Raw genomic sequence first — 18,093 nt, 5'->3', positions numbered from 1 at the left:
ATACGTTGAGGAGGGCAAAGGTCAAGTCAAGAGGAAAGGTTTAAATAGGTAAAAAAACTAAACAAAAAAAAAACGATTTAATTGGTTGGCATCATTCCTCCGATGAATAACTGTACAACATCTATGTCGTAAAAATGACGCCGGCACGCTTGAATCATTGTATTGACCCAAGTGTTGTAGGCTGCGTAAGTAGGAGCGTGAAGAAAGCGTTCAGCGCCATTATTACTTGAATAGAGAATGATGCAGACAGTGCCAAAAATTGATGCGGATATGGAAGAGAGACAGAAACTAGCGCCACATAATGATGTGGGATCGGCGTCAAAGATACAGGTACCATGACTGGGATATACGTCTACAACCCAATGTACACAATTCTACAACTTTTTATTTAAAAAATAGGAGGAGTAGAGGACTATACTTTATTTACAATATATTTATAAATTGAAAGTCGCATCCCAGTGGTAGGCTTCCAGACATGGAACACAGTTTCATGTTAAGCTCATGCCTCTTCTGTAGATGTACTCTGTTGAGGGTCCACCTTCTCTAGTGTTCTATGTTCATTCATGCATCTGTCAATGAATCAGGTGATCGGAGAAAACCAGAGAAGTTGAGGCTTTGGCAGTTCACCGTATAAAATATCCTGTGCCATCAAGATATATCTCTGTTGTTTCTGTACTTTGATGAGAAATTAGCATACTTGTTAATTATTTACTACTTTTCTAATATCCTGAATACTGGCTGTTGTTTTGTTGAATGAATCTCAGCCGGATTGTCCTTATGAAATTCCTGGATTGACCTTTGAAACCTTCTAGATTGACCTTGTTTATATAATCAATTATCTTACAAGTAAGTCGGCACAGTTTGCACAGATGTATTCTACTGAATATTGATCTCCACTGTCCAAAATCTAGCATAACAACCATGGATCCTGGGGAGATCGCTGAGTAGCCTGAACACCATTAACATACAAGAAAATAAACTTGGATGATTTGGCTTGCACCTCCAGGGCAGACTTGCACAATTACAGGTGTGGATGCAGGAGATGCCCTTAGCAGTCATTCTTGGATTACATCACTCTCAACATGTGACTTGACATGTAATTGTTCAATAGGTAACCGAAATAAAAAAGTAATTTCAGAACTGCCAGCCAAGTAATGTTTTTGGTGAAACCTTGTGCTTATCACAGTGACTAATATTAAAATCATGCAATATCATCTCAAGGTAACAGCTAGTAGTCAATAGTCCTTGCACCATAACAATACAATAAGTATAGTGGTAATGGTGCTTAAATTTTCTTTTTAACCCACTGCTGATGAGTTGTCAAAGAGAATAATAACATGCCATTATCACTACTGTGGACTGGCCTTAACTTCGTTTATTGAAGGTATACACACACACACACAATTCCATGACTACCGGGCATATCATGTTGTGTTTTTTTTTTTTTTTATTGCCACAAGTTGAACAAAGCTACGGAAGAGACAAATACTTGCTTATCATCATTGTTGAGTCTTTTGGAGGGCCTATAAATTCAAAGTATCATCGGTAAAGTTTGCATAATGTGATAAGGATTTACAAAGAAGATTGGTTAATATGTTGATCAGCAAATGCAAACATCTGAATACTTAGTGGTGCCCTTAGGGAAGGCTCCTGCAATATTTCAAACGTGCCTAAATTCTGCTTTTTGTCAACTGTTGAAACAATATGTGATCATCTTGTTCATGGGTAGTCAACCTGGTCCCTATGGCACACTAGAGGGCGGTTTGGGATTTCAGGTGTCCGGTGGTGGGTTCTGCAGAAAACACCCGGTGGGCCTCGATGGCCGTGGACCAAGGCTGGCAGGGGAGATAATTTCATCTCCCCTGCCAGCCCATAGAGAGCTAACTATGCTGTAAGCCGTCTTGGGAAGGATTTGGTAACTAGCGCCTATTGTCTCCTTTTATTCTGGGAACCAGTAAAAGTCTTGTCAGTTGAGAATTATAAGTTGTTAATGGTAGGACTTTGTAGTGGAGAAACAGCGGCTACTCGCTAACATTAGTAGCACCCGTTTTAGCCAGTAACAGCTTGTTGGTAAAACTTACTATCAACATTGGAAATGAGACCTTAGTGAATAAATGCCTTTGTAACCTAAGACTAAGGTGTGGGTCCATTGCACTGTCCTTTCTCGCCTTGACTTCTGTAATCCGCTTCTCAGTGGTCTTAGGTGCTCCCAACTTGCGCCATTACAGTCCATAATGAATGCGGCAGCGATGCTCATCTTCCTGTCCGCCCGCACCTTTCATGCCTCACCCTTCTGTCAGTCCCTACATTGGCTTCCTATTAAATATAGAGCTCAATTTAAAATTCTGGTTCTTGCTTTCAAATTGCTACATAATGCTGCTCCCACCTATCTATCCTCCCTTATAAACAAGTATGTCCCGTATAGGCCCTTACGATCTGCTGAAGACTTACGTCTATCTTCTGTCCGTACTCCCACCTCTGATGCTCGCCTTCAAGATTTCTCGAGGGCTGCACCGTTTCTGTGGAACTCGCTTCCTTCCTCCGTTAGATGCTCACCCAGTCTCCACTCCTTCAACAAATCGTTAAAAACCCAGTTCTTCATAAAAGCGTATCAATTAAACTGTTAATAGCTCCTGACTGATTCCTCTTCTGCAACTGTCACTAGTCTAATACTATCCTTACCTTTTTTTTTTTGACAATCTCATTTTTATTGAAAGGTTTTAGTACAGTGGTTACAAGTAATAAAGTGTACATATAGGGTAAGCAGATTGGTTACAGACATGCGTACTAAACAAGGGTAGAGACATCGGTGAAACATACAATGATCGCTTGGGTTACGGTAATGTATCAAAGCCTGCGTCTCTGTTAGTTTTCTTCCCCCCTTCCTCCCTCCCCCCCTCCTCTTCCCCCACCCCTCCTTTTTGACAATCTTTATTTTTATTTTCATATTTAAGTAGTCGCACACGGTCTTGTGTTTGTCAGTTGCAAAGCCATTTGGTCAAAATGGTATGGTAAAACATTGAAACAAATAACTTCTCATGTGTACATTTCTAGACATGTCTAGCTAGCATTGTTGAAGTGCTATTGCTATGCCATTTACACATTGTGTAGCTTTTCAATATAATTTTCTTCAAGGCTTGCTACTTTCTCCTGCACCGCTGGTTTTGAGAAATGATTGTAGCTTTGTGTAAGTGTCGTATCTTGTTTTATGAGACTTTCTGCTCCACATGCTTGATAGCTAGTCACCCGTCCCTCTTCTGTGTGGCCCTATTGTGCGCTACTGCAGTATGGGGTTACCTTTTGTTACTACGTGTTTCTCGGGGCCCAGGAGTGTGCATTTATGCTTCCCCTATGCTCACGTCGTATATTGTAGGGTAGTCCCTTGTCGTGGGATAGGGGCGAGTTGTCGTTTTCGGTTGTGGCTGTCTGTTCCTGTCCTCTATGCCAGGGATACCCCTCCCCCCGCGTCCATGTCCAGTGTATTTCTTTCAAATTTGTCTTATCGGTTGTGTGGGCTATCGGATCCGTTTTGCCTCCCATCACCAGCCTATAGGTCTCTCTTGTGGTGTTAGTGTGTTTTGGGTTGACCGCTAATTTGTTTGTTTTGTGTTTCAGAAGCCTATCCTTACCTTTTTGTGTCATTTTACCCCACTCCCTCTAGCATGTAAGCTCATTGAGCAGGGCCCTCAACCCCTCTGTTCCTGTGTGTCCAACTTGTCTGGTTACAACAACATGTCTGTTCGTCCACCCATTGTAAAGTGCTTTGCGGAATTTGATGGCGCTATATAAATAACATAATAATAATAATAATAACAACCTTAAAAGCTTGATATTGAAAACAAAATGTAAAACATGTTATCTGTATTCTTTATCAACTGTGCATATCTGAAGTTCCAGAGATTCTATTTCTGCATCCCTAAGCTCTGAGATTCTATTTCTGTATCCCTAAGCTATCTTCTCAAGAACTTAATAGGCAACCTTCTTGGAGCTGCTGGGCACCAACTTATCTTACAACGTTAAACCATATTTGACACCAAAGTGGAGTTTCTGGGTGCCTGTCACGCTGCCGACTATCTTTTTTTCAACTGCTCTGCTATTAGGGAAGCATTGGTTTACCTGCCAGTAGTAAGCTGAGACTCCCCAATAGCAGAACCGATGAGAAGAAGACACTAGAGGGAGCATGGCAGGCACTCGAGAACTCCAATTTAGTTTTAAGATTTTTGAACATGATTTAATACCGCAAGGTATGGATGGGACGTTACATTGAGATAAAGTTGTTATGGGGACAGAGTAAGGGCTGGATTGTTCTTTAAATTCTAGATGCATACAGTAGCTCAGTTATCATTTAGAAATTTAACCTGCTTGCCAAGCTTGGGTTGTGGAGTTGTAATTTATGGACGTTCATACAGGAACAGCACTTTACGTTGACACTGCACCTACAATTATACACATGCTTTCGCCCGCAACTGCACCCACAAACACAATTCACCCACATGGAAATAAATAATCTCAGATACACACATCCACTGACCCCGAATCCATTAATGCCTCAAAACAATGGAATGTTTCCTGATCCTAATCCCTATTCCCAATGAAGGATAGTTTGACCCATTGCACGGATATAGATCTCTACCTAATCTCTCCTTCTATCCAGTATCTATGATTGATCTGTACTTAGATACTTGTAACTCATATTTCCAAACCTTGACTGCTTTTCTCTTATTTTTAATTTTTTTTTGCTATTATCATCACTTTTATATAATGTCAACAATCACCTCAGCACTTCTTACATTAAGTAAAGGGTATAATAATAATTACAAAATGTACTTTGATGGACACACAGTATGTTTTGAAAAGCCGTCCACAAGTTTATAATTTACAAGGAAAGGAGAAGGTGAGACCCAAGTCATAAGCAGGCTGAGTAGAGGACTAATACCAAAATAAGTGTGTAGTGTAGATAATGGAAACATGGAATGTCAGGATTAGTTGAGTTATTTTTGAACTTCTTAAGAAGATGAGTCTTCCTGAAACTTTTAAAGAGGGGGAGGGAGAGAGTTTGATATTATTTAGCAGTGAGCTTTGTAAATAGGAGAGGGAGGACATGATTGGAAGATAATGGAGGCAGAGAGTCACGAAACTATACATATTAATTATGACAAACAATAACTATAATAAGTACGGGTAATATCCTGCAAGTGAGAAGTGGAGGTCGGAGCAAAGAAGGACTATGATCACACAGGACCACATGTATAGGAAGGACCTGTCTAAACCCTGGGTCATAGGCAGCCACCTATGGTCCATAATGTTTAACCCTACTCTGGAGTCTGAACAGAGAGCAGGCATACATTGTTTTCAGTTAGAGGAACAATGGGATCTACATGCAAATTAGATAAGTTTTATTGTTTTGTTGTTGTTGTGAATATCTGTTGTTGTGAGATCCTCTTGTCATTTTCTTTCTTTTTTTTTCTCATATTTTTTCATATCGAATACACAACGTAGTACAAGACCCGCGGGTCTGTATCAGTTAAATGTGAAACTGTGGAACTCGCAGGTTCCGTGGACATCTACGCAACACGTGAGACACGCAGGTCTCAATTTTTATGGAATTAGTTACAAGCATGGAGAAGTTTTATTGTTTGATATATTCTGTAGACATGGAGTAATTATAGGAGTCTATAGGAAGCCAGGTTTGTCAGAGGAGTAGCTAGACAGAGACAGGGAATGGACAGAGTTTAGCAGTTAAGGTAGGTAATCCTAACAAGAGTATTCATTACAGTAATCCAGGCACCTGTGTGAATGATGCAGATTGGCTTGCAGTAATTGAGACACAAGATTATAAGTGCACGAACAAGGACTTTCTTTGCATTGTGTGTGAGAAAGGGGGTGGACAAAAAAAGCCACATTTTCAGAATGCAGTCAGTAAGATTTAGAGGCTGATTGGATATCTGGAAGTGGGCAGAAGAAACGCTCAACTGAGTTTTGGGACATGTGAAGTCAACCAGTTAGACAGAAGAAAGGCAATTATTGGCAAAATCCAATAGGAAGCAGAGAGATCAGGAGGGGGAAGGTGTATTTGAGTGACTTTAGGAATCCAAAGGATTTGTAACAAATAGTGTAAACAAAAACGAGACGTGGATATAAAACTGAGCCATGGAGTGCTCCAACAGGTGCGGAGTAGGAGAACATATCAATAAACAAATGGCTAGTGCTCTATAATTAATACATTTATTTTTCAAACGATAATTTATTGAATTTTCAAGAATATAATAAATACCACAAGCGAATGAAACAGATTAAATATAGATCTCACAAGACAATAGTCTTTGACAACACAATGGATGAGGAAATACTGTCAGGAATAAAGAGAAACATAAACTATTTCCAAGACAGAAAAGAATAAAACAGGAGAGGTAAAAAAATGTAAAATTAAAGGGACACTACAGTCACCCAGACCACTACAGTTCAATCTGGGTGCCAGGTCCCCCAGGTTTTAACCCTTCAATGTTTACATAGCAGGGTTATTCCATCCTCTAGTGGCGGTTTTCCTGACAGCCGCTAGAGGCACTTCTGCGACGCTGGATGCGAAATTCGCATGCAGTGTGCAGAACGTCCATAGGAAAGCATAAAGAAATGCGGCGCATGCGCATTCCGCTCCACTTGAGTGCTGACGTCGGTGGGGGAGGAGAGATCACCATCGCCGAGGGAGCCCTGCGCTGGATTAAGGTAAGTAGTTGAAGGGGTTTTAATCCCTTCAGCATAACGGGAGGGGGGCCCTGAGGGTGGGGGAGGGGACCTAAGGACTATATAGTGTCACGAAAACAAGTTTGTTTTCCTGACACTATAGTGGTCCTTTAAATGAAATGAACATGTTTCTGGCAGTGGGGAACTACAATAGCCTGGTTACAGGGGTTAAATGTCCTAGGTTTTAAGGAAACAGGTACAATGTTTTTTAATTGTATTCATTTGCCAGATTGTGTTTGGGATATGGCATAATATTGGACCTTTCCAAAATCTGGATACACATATACTAGCAGCCTAAAATTATCAACATAGGGACTAAAGAAAATCGAAAAGGGGATGTGGGGGACAGCCCACAGTAACCCCATCCCTACTTAGGGAGCATACTGTTTTATGCAGTTTTCTATGGGCTATAATAGAATGTGATAACCAACTCTTTTAACATATGTTTCATTTTTCGCATCTTTCTTAAACAGTAAAACATATGTTCTTAAAAGCTACACCAGATTTTCTTGGGCAACCACATCCTTCCGGTCCCTACACCCTTGCTTAAAATGTTAAAACACGGGGGCGGAGTCTGACCGCCAAGCTGAACAGATGTGCGGGGACTGAGCTCCTGTCAGGCGGATAGAATAAGCGGCAATACCGAAGGCTACTCAGCCCAAAGACACCCCAGTGTGTGCTACCGACATTGGGGGTGCACCACAGAATCGACAGATACCCTTCAGGAGGCTGTCGGAGCCCAGAACCCGGAAAACTGCCTGCGGCCTACAGGAGTTGGTGCCGGGGAGAGGCGGCCGCTCTCCTCGAATCCAGATCCCCCTAGAAGCGCTCCTGATCTCCCCCCCCCCCTCTGGACCGGTGGGGGTTATCCCGGTACCCACTAACAAAGCGGACCGAAGCAGATAGCGAAGGACCACAGCCACACAGCCAGCAGAGGCACCAGCCTGCCGGGGCACACCCAAGATGGCTGACCAGCAAGGGCATAAGAGAGGGAACACTGGCGACTGCCTACATGCTCACCAACTGGAAGCTCTGGACCTACTCTGCCTGAGCTTCCACAAAATCTTATGTGCCAGGGGAGTGTCCTACCTTCAGGCGGCTCGAATGGTGTCGTCGTGGATCCGTCCAGAGACCCGTCACCGCCATTACGGACTCCCACAACAAATATTCAGAGCGGCCATCCGACCAAACACACAACGGCAACCACAAGGGCGGGAAGCCTTGGGCGCCAGCACCCGCGCTCCCACACACAAGAACGAGTCTAGCCAACTTGCACAGCCTGCCTCGACAACCTCGGACCAACAGTGTGCAACCCGTCACGGGAGAAACCCGGGTGCCTACCGCACGAATGGCCGGGATGCCGCAAAGCGGGCCACCAGCAAACGTGACACGCAGAGAACCCCGACAAGGATCACCGGAGACAGAGCTTTGAAGGGGCACCGGCCCTCCCCTCACCATTGTTGCACCTGGCAAACCTGCATATACCCCCACTACCGGGGATTCCGTTTTCCGGACATGGGAATCGGATGACTGGGATCGGGGCACTGCCCACCGCAGCTCCCGGCTAACCGGCAGATCACAAGCCTGGGAGATGACCGCTCAGGACAGGAGCCGAGGCGCAGGCAATCTGGTGAACTTGAACTTTGATTCTGCCTAGTTACCCCTTACACGCAGAGACTGTTATAGCTACTCACCTATCTTAAAACAGGAGACTACTTATTACATGTCCCAATGTTGCTGCCTAAGTTCCCCCCTTCCCTAGGTCTCTCATTTTCTTTCCACAACTTTAACTTGATATGGGATACCTTATAGCAGCCCACACAGGTTTACACCATGCAGACTAAGCCCCCCTACTATCGTCAACATTAGAATGCAATTTTGCTTAAATTAACCCCCAGTGGTCCCTACCCTACTACCTAGTTAGATACCACGCAGCAGTACACTCTTATGGCTAGACAGCACAGCGAGACTAATTTGCACCGAGCAACACTTAGCCAAGTGACCCTGTATCGCTTTTTGTTTTTTGTTTGTCTTGTTTTGTTTGTTTGTTTGTTTTTGTTTTTTCTTTTCTTTTCTCTTTACTTCAATAACTTTTGAAGAAAATCGTTTAGACCTAGCATATATATACATAGTGCATCCCAGCATAGCATTTCATTAGCTTAACTTAATTTTTACACTTAGCAGATATGCACTCAGATGCCTGAATACAATAGCGACACACAGTTTACTGTTCACTAAGCTTGTTCCCTACCGTGTTTATACTATACTACCTTTCAACATAAAATTTGTGCTAGATATTGCAAGTACCTCTATGTTAAACTGTATACGATGCGTTGGAGGAATGCCTTTGGGGTACCTCACGACCGACTGTAAAAAGCTTATGCACAACAAAAATAAAGAATTTAAAAAAAAAAAAAAAAAATTTAAAACACTCCTCTTCGGGTATACTGAATGCGAGGGCATGTATACAAAATATGAAGATATGTACCAAGCTGCTTGAGAATACAAAGGCTTGTGGTCATGAGAAAAATGTGGCATGATCTGCTGGGATTAAGATAGAATTGGCTCAAGGTTTTATAGGAAGACTCTGAAAAGAATGTGGTATGGTTAAGAGGTTTTTTTTTACCTTTAATAAAAGTGACGTTTATTTTACAAGTTTAATATAATAGAAGTTGGTTCCCGTTAAATTCCCATTTCATGCCAAAATGTTTTTGTAATGTCCATTAACGTTATTTTAATAATACTTTATTAAAAGGAGTACAATTTTTCCAGTGTGTCCTACAGCAAACCATGTGTGTTTGGAATAATCAAGGAACATGTGAGTAATAGAAACAAGCAAAAAATAAAAACAAAACAAAAAACAACAACACATTAACTTTGGTAATAAACAGTTCTTGTGCTGAGAATTTATATACTGTACTCGGATGAGCAATCACCCCCATCTCTGCCTAGCACTGTTATTAGAAAGTTTGCATGTGATAAAAGTGCAAATTTTGACAGAGGTAGGTAGCCCCAAAACAGAAAACAACCTCTCTGGAAATTCAAACTCACTTTTAAGGGACGGGAAAACATGCACAGACAACACAAAACTGCTCTTAATAATGTCCCCTACCTCCAGCAAAAATAGCTGGACAGTAACCACAGTGGGGTGAGTAGCTCTCTGCTACCGTGGTATTAAGCCGAGACCCTGGTTGAAGTAAATTAACTTTCCGCCTCTTTAAGTCCTTCGGAGAAAACATAGGGCAGTAAATTCCCAGAAAATTAGGCCACAGGCAAAGGGTCTCCCTTGGAATCATGACAGGAGACATAACTGCACAGTAAACAGTACTTGAGACAGGAAATAGTGATGTTTAGCAACTGTCAGAATGGAAGGTAATCCAAAGGAAATGTCCAAAGATTCCCCATTTAATTTGAAGCTTCATATGCTTCCAGAACTCGGAAATGGAGAACAGATTATGATTGACTCTTTAAGAACAGGCCATAGATAGAAGACACACAGAAAAAAACCAAACAGGTCCCAAACAAGGGGGGTTATCCACTGAACCACAACTTACTTGACACTCCCATACAACACAAAGCACAGGCCACCTAATGGAGGATAAGTAGCAGGCATTGAATTGTATGGTCAAACACGGTCCTCCCTTGAACCTGGGGCTGTTAAGGCCTGCTGAGGGTAACAGGAAAAAGTCAGTAATACAATGCATGAGCTCAACAAACAATAAGTGGTTTGGTTGCAGCCCAGAGGAACTCTAAATCAGATGTTAATCCATTCTTCACTTTACATTCGAGATCCTCTCTCCTGAAGAATCTTGGCCTTCTCACTGGGCTCAATGACCAGTCCATTTGTAGAGTTGTTAAGCTCCGGAGACACCACACACAGGAACTCTGCCTGGTCTTCATTACCATAATTGTAGGATTAAGAGAGTTATACACAGTCTCCTCCTGTGAATCTGAATGTCCCAGGTCGCTATGCCACAAGGCTTGAAAATGACAATGTATAGCAGAGCACAACTGTAATAAAGTGGCATATATTAATTGTATATTCATTGTAATATCTAAAATCTATGTAAAACCGCATATGCATATGGTATGGGTGTCACAAGTGCCTCCTGAAGTAAATAAGAAAAATGTTGTACTGGACACTGGCATAATCCCAACTGTCTCAGATTTGGTCAGGCAGTCCCAATTTATTTGGTCTCTGTCCTGTCGTCCCACGTTTGTTTGAGAAATAAATAAGGAAGCTAGCTTTGAATCAATCACATATTGTCATTTTATTGTTTGCCAGGCTGAAATGTCACTGTTTTGGCATGACATTACACTGCGTACTGCCCGACTCTCACTACCCTACCGGCATACCTCCTAGTGCAGGCATAGGCAACCTTCGGCACTCCAGATGTGTTGGACTACACCTCCCATGATACTTTGCCAGCATTATGGGTGTAAGAGCATTATGGTTGATGTAGTCCACAACATCTGGAGTGCCGAAGGTTGCCTATCCCTGTCCTAGTGTGTATGTTCGGCTGGTCGTACTTCTGATTTACATTATATCCAGGTCGTTTCTTGGTCCTGCCATGTAATAAATAAGACACAGTCTATGTAACTAGTGCCACAGTACTGAAAACCAATATGCACTGATCTCCTGAACTAATCCTTCCTGCTTCCCATTACAAAGCAAATACATTGTAATCCTGTTAACAATGGCAGTAGGCACTCACATGACAGGACAATGCTGTAAGGCTAACGTTGTTTATCTTGCTGCTCAACCAAAACGTGTGTCCTGTCTGTTTGCTACAGTATGTAATAGCTTTTAATAACACAATATTTAAATGGCCTGAGAGACTATTTAGAGGTGAGGCTGGGGTGAGACAGGCAGAGGGACTATTGTGGACTTTCTGTGGACGTGGTACAAATAACAATCAAGAAACATTTCAACAATTGTTAAAGGGTTACTCCAAGAAACATGGCCACTTCAGTGTTTTGCAGTGGTTATGGTGCAGCGTTTTAGTATACATGTATACATGCATGCACATACAGAGTTATTTAACCCCTTAAGGACCAAACTTCTGGAATAAAAGGGAATCATGACATGTCACACATGTCATGTGTCCTTAAGGGGTTAAAGGGACAATATAGTCATCAAAACAACTTTAGATTAATTAAGTAGTTTGGGGGTATAGATCATGCCCCTGCAGTCTCGCTGCTCAATTCACTGCCACTGCCCCCAACCCTGTCACTCATCCCCCTCGCCCTGTCACACTCACTGTCACAGGTACCAACTGAAGACAGTCATCATCAAACACACACAGTCACCAACAACACATGAAACCGCTTCGTAAAAAATAGAACTCACAAAAACAAACAAACAAGCAACTCTCCCAAACATACAATCACAGGCACAGATATACTCATGCTCACAGACACAGGTTTACACAAAATGTGTAAAAAGGATTCGTTGACAGACACACACTCTCACATACCTCCCATGTGCCCCTATTTAGGGCTGAAATCCCTATGTCCCTCATTTCTCTCCATCTGTCCCTCTTTTCTAGGAGCTCCATATTATGGAGTGGTCATGGGTGTATCTGAGTGTATAACGTTGTTCCACAGCAATAATACTTCCAGTAATGTGTCTTAACTACAATAAATGTGTTTAGAAATCAGTCTGTATAAATAAGATACATTGTTCTTGCTTTAAATTATATTCAAGGTGCATACATTGTTATAAGTCACCTAAAATTTCTCACACCCCAAAAATTAAAGTCCCTCTTTGTCCATTTTAAATACTGAGAGGTATGCTCCCAAGCACATACACAGGTAGACAATGTCAGACACACACAAACTCACAGATACACTCAATCAGAAATACACACAGGCAGATACACCCTGTCAGATGCACATCGTGACTGTATGTCTTCACTTGTCCTTGTGTGTGTCTCTGTGCATTGTTGCCTTTTTGTGTGCATGTATGTTTATCAGTGTATATATGCGTACATGTATCCGTATGTGTGTATTAGTGTTTTATGTGTCCATGGCTGCAATGTGAGGGTGATGGGAAATGCCATGTAGTTTTTAATAAATATGTTAAAAAAGGGTAACTCCGAGCACATGCCCACTTCAATGATTTGAAGTAGTCATGGTGTTCGGAATCTGTATGTGTAGCTTTTCACTATGAAATGCTGCACATACAGAGTTTAACCTATTTGCTGCCAGAGGTCTAACTCCACCTCCAGCAGCGTCACTGGGGTGTCATTAGCCAGCCCAGAACAAGAGCTCCTTACTTGGTATTGTCAATTCTGTGCATATTTCTATGCACAGAATTGAGCGTTGCATTCATTGGCTGGGAGCAGTCAGCTGACACTCTGCAGCTCTGCAGAAGCCGGATGTTGTCACAGCCAGCAGCAGAGGACCCTCTGTGACCAGTGTGACCCATTAACAGGAATAGGACCATAGTACTCCTTAAATCTTAACCACTGCAACAAACTGTAGTGGGTATAATGTTTGGAGGAACCCTTTAAGAATAATTTTGGGGATAAATGTGGGCAGGGCTCTTAGGGGGCGACATCAGTGGCACAAGCCATGTGTCTAGTGATGCCCACAATTGGCAGGTACACGACCTGAAGTGCTATATGCATGGTCCTAGTGCCTACTTCACCGCACGAGTTCTTCTAATAATGTGCTCGCACTGTGCTACCCAGGGACTGTGCTCGCATTGTGCTTTTCTCATTTTCAGAGATATGGGACATCAGGGAACTAAAACGGCAGGACAGGACCCCGAAATTGGGACTCTCTCATTGGGAGGTATGACCATTTTATTGTGATGTAGTGATTATGGTGTCTAGAGTAGAATGCTTTATATTATCTAGCCAATGCAGAACACTCAGCTCTGTCTTACACAGACTGTCCCAGACAAATGTTTGTTGTTAAATCAACTCTCAGTTAAGGCGCTGACGAAAACCAGTTTATTCTTGTCTTCGGATATAGCAAGAACCATCATTAATAATATTATTATGGTTAGGAAACTTCTGACTGCACATTAGTATTGGCTTGGTCAGTGCTGAGTTTATATCCAATGTAGTTGATCTGACTGCACCTAGTCAGGACCAGAGCCGGATTACTCCTTAGACGGCCTGGGCAGCAGTTCAGAGCCCAATGTCAGAGCGGGCAGGGAAATCACAAGTTCTCTGTGCTCAGCCTTGTGCACCCTCAGTTCATTGAGGGAGCTTTGTGGTCTGCACATCTATCAGGGGTTGATTACTTTAAGAGCTCCCTCCCGGTCCCCCAGTGCTTTTTAATGACCAAAGCACAGCAAACAGCACTCCGAGTCATTATCTTAGAGCTGGAAGGTACTTCTTAAAGTGATATGCACCTGACATTGGTGCAGACCACAATGCTCCCCAACTGGACCACCAGGGGTCCTGCTCACCAGCATGCCTCCAATTGACCAATAGGGATTATACTCTCTCCTGCCAAAAGGTAAGCAGGAGGGGGGCAAATTAAAAACGTCCACAAACACTAATCACACACACCTATCTACCTCTAGGAGAGGACCTCAATATGGCATTCTGCCTGGGGCCATGGGCAATCTTAATCTGGCTCTGATCACGACATGCTTAGATATTGCTGTGTTCATGTTTAATGTTGGGGAATCTGACTATACATTATCAGGACAGGCTCAGGCAGTGCTGGGTTATCATGTAATGTATGGAATGATCTGACTGTACATTATCATGGCAGTATTAGACAGAGCTGGGTTTATATCAAATGTAGGGGTTCTGACTGTACTTATTCGGGACAGGCTCAGACAGAGCTGGGTTTATGTAATGTAGGGAATATGACTACATTATCAGGACAGCCTCCGTCAGTGCTTGGTTTATATCTAATGTATTGAATCTGACTGTACATTATCAGGACAGGCTCAGTGAATGTTGGGTTTATGTCTAATGTACGGAATCTGACTGAACATTATCAGGGCAGGTTTAGACAGCGCTGAGTTGATATCTAATGTAGGGGATCTGACGGCACATTATCAAAACAGGCTCTGTCTGTGCTTGGCTTACATGTTGGGCAATCATACTGAACATTATCACAATAGGCTCAGACAGACCTGGGTTTATATCTAATGTTTGGGATCTGATTGCTTGTTATCAGGACAGGCTCAGACAGTACTTTGTTTATATCTAATGCATGGGACCTGACTGCATATTATCAGGCCAGGCTCAGACAGCACTGATTTTATTTCTAATGTAGGGGATCAGACTGCACATTATCAGGACAGGCTCAGACAGCACTGTTTATATCTAATGCATGGGAACTGACTGCATATTATCAGGACAGGCTCAGATGGTGCTGGGTTTATATCTAATGTAGGGGATCTGACTGTACATTATCAGGACAGGTTCAGACAGCGCTGGGTTTATATCTAATGTTGGGGATCTGACTGTACATTATCAGGACAGGTTCAGACAGCGCTGGGTTTATATCTAATGTAGGGGATCTAACTGTACAATATCAGGACAGGCTCAGACAGACCTGGGTTTATATCTAATGTTTGGGATCTGACTGTACATTATCAGGACAGGCTCAGACAGCGCTGGGTTTATATCTAATGTAGGGGACCTGACTGCACATTATCAGGACATGCTCAGACAGCGCTGGGTTTATATCTAATGTAGGGGATCTAACTGTACAATATCAGGACAGGCTCAGACAGCGCTGGGTTTATATCTAATGTAGGGGATCTAACTGTACATTATCAGGACAAGCTCAGACAGCGCTGGGTTTATATCTAATGTAGGGGATCTGACTGTACATTATCAGGACAGGTTCAGACAGCGCTGGGTTTACATCTAATGTAGGGTATCTAACTGTACAATATCAGGACAGGCTCAGACAGACCTGGATTTATATCTAATGTTTGGGATATGACTGTACATTATCAGGACAGGCTCAGACAGCGCTGGGTTTATATCTAATGTAGGGGACCTGACTTCACATTATCAGGACATGCTCAGACAGCACTAGGTTTATATCTAATGTAGGGGATCTGACTGTACATTATCAGGACAGGTTCAGACAGCGCTGGGTTTATATCTAATGTAGGGGATCTAACTGTACAATATCAGGACAGGCTCAGACAGACCAGGGTTTATATCTAATGTTTGGGATCTGACTGTACATTATGAGGACAGGCTCAGACAGCGCTGGGTTTATATCTAATGTAGGGGACCTGACTGCACATTATCAGGACATGCTCAGACAGCACTAGGTTTATATCTAATGTAGGGGATCTGACTGTACATTATCAGGACAGGTTCAGACAGCGCTGGGTTTATATCTAATGTAGGGGATCTAACTGTACAATATCAGGACAGGCTCAGACAGACCTGGGTTTATATCTAATGTTTGGGATCTGACTGTACATTATGAGGACAGGCTCAGACAGCGCTGGGTTTATATCTAATGTAGGGGACCTGACTGTACAATATTAGGACAGGCACAGACAGTACTGGGTTTATATCTAATGAAGGGGATCTAACTGTACAATATCAGGACAGGCACAGACAGCACTGGCTTTATATCTAATGTTTGGGATCTGACTGTAAATTATCAGGACAGGCTCAGATAGCGCTGGGTTTATATCTAATGTCAAGGATTTAACTGTACAATATCAGTCCAGGTTCAGACATCGCTGGGTTTATATCTAATGTTTGGAATCTAACTGTACAATATCAGGACAGGCTGAGACAGGGTTCGGTTTATATCTAATGTTTGGGATCTGACTGTACATTATCAGGACAGGTTCAGACAGCACTGTGTTTATATCTAATGTTTGGGATCTGACTGTACATTATCGGGACAGGTTCAGACAGCGCTGGGTTATATCTAATGTAGGGGATCTGACTGTATATTATCAGGACAGGCTCAGGCAGCGCTGGGTTTATATCTAATGTTTGGGATCTGACTGTACAATATCAGGACAGGCTCAGCCAGCACTGGGTTTATATCTAATGTAGGGGACCTGACTGTATATTATCAGGACAGGCTCAGTCAGCGCTGGGTTTATATCTAATGTTTGGCATCTGACTGTACAATATCAGGACAGGCTCAGCCAGCACTGGGTTTATATCTAATGTAGGGGATCTGACTGTATATTATCAGGACAGGCTCAGGCAGCGCTGGGTTTATATCTAATGTTGGGGATCTGACTGCACATTATCAGGACAGGCTCGGACAGCGCTGGGTTTATATCTAATGTAGGGAATCTGACTGCACATTATCAGGACAGGCTCGGACAGCGCTGGGTTTATATCTAATGTAGGGAATCTGACTGCACATTATCAGGACAGGCTCAGACAGCACTGAGTTTATATCTAATGTAGGGGATCTGACTGCACATTATCGGGACATGCTCAGACAGCACTGGGTTTATATCTAATGTTTGGGATCTGACTGCACATTATCAGGACAGACTCGGACAGCGCTGGGTTTATTTCTAATGTAGGGGATCTGACTGTATATTATCAGGACAGGCTCGGACAAGACTGGGTTTATATCTAATGTTTGGGATCTGACTGCACATTATCAGGACATGCTCAGACAGCACTGGGTTTATCTATTACAGTAAATTGATTTTATAATTGGACTTGTTGCCAGGATCTGACATCCAGCTACTGTGATGTCACGGATTCTGCTGCCACAGCCCTTAAAATCAAGCGCTTCAGTGTTGTGTGTCTGCCTGGGGCGTTGGACCCAACCCCGAGACCAGACGTGTGAGAACAAACACTTTCTATTTTTAACCACAGACCCTGAAAAAAAAAAAAGTCAGAGATAAACAGAAATAAACAGAGCATATCAGAGGCTGGCCAGTATCACAGCAAAATGCGGCAGGGACCGGATTACATTTAAAGAAACACCAACAATGTAAAATGATCATGGTCCAAATTCACACTAATAAATATCCTTTTTTAGAAGAAGAAAATTGTAACCATCAATATCAGCTCTCCTGCTCCTCGATCCTTTATTGGAAGAACAGACTAACCATAAATATCAGGAGGTTCTTTCTAAGATCCTCTATGCCTGGGGTATCAAAATGAAATAATTGGCCTATTTGCCGTCAGATACATTCTACCAGATGCGCATGCATGCACACAAATCCGTACCCACCCATAAATACAGATACACATGGCTACACACAACTACATTCTCCAATACACACGCACATAGAGCTTAAATATGCTCCCCCCGCAGCACCAGTAGAGTAGCTGAGCTCTCACTGGTGACTGTTTCCTTGCGCGATAGCCACCCTCATCAGTGGTGTTCTAGACAGGGCCGGTGCAAGGATTTCTGCCGCCC

This window comes from Pelobates fuscus, chromosome 13 (genome assembly GCF_036172605.1).
Source record: "Pelobates fuscus isolate aPelFus1 chromosome 13, aPelFus1.pri, whole genome shotgun sequence".
Taxonomy (NCBI): Eukaryota; Metazoa; Chordata; class Amphibia; order Anura; family Pelobatidae; genus Pelobates; species Pelobates fuscus.
The sequence above is the reverse complement of the archived record's forward strand: the minus strand, read 5'-3'. Positions refer to the sequence as shown.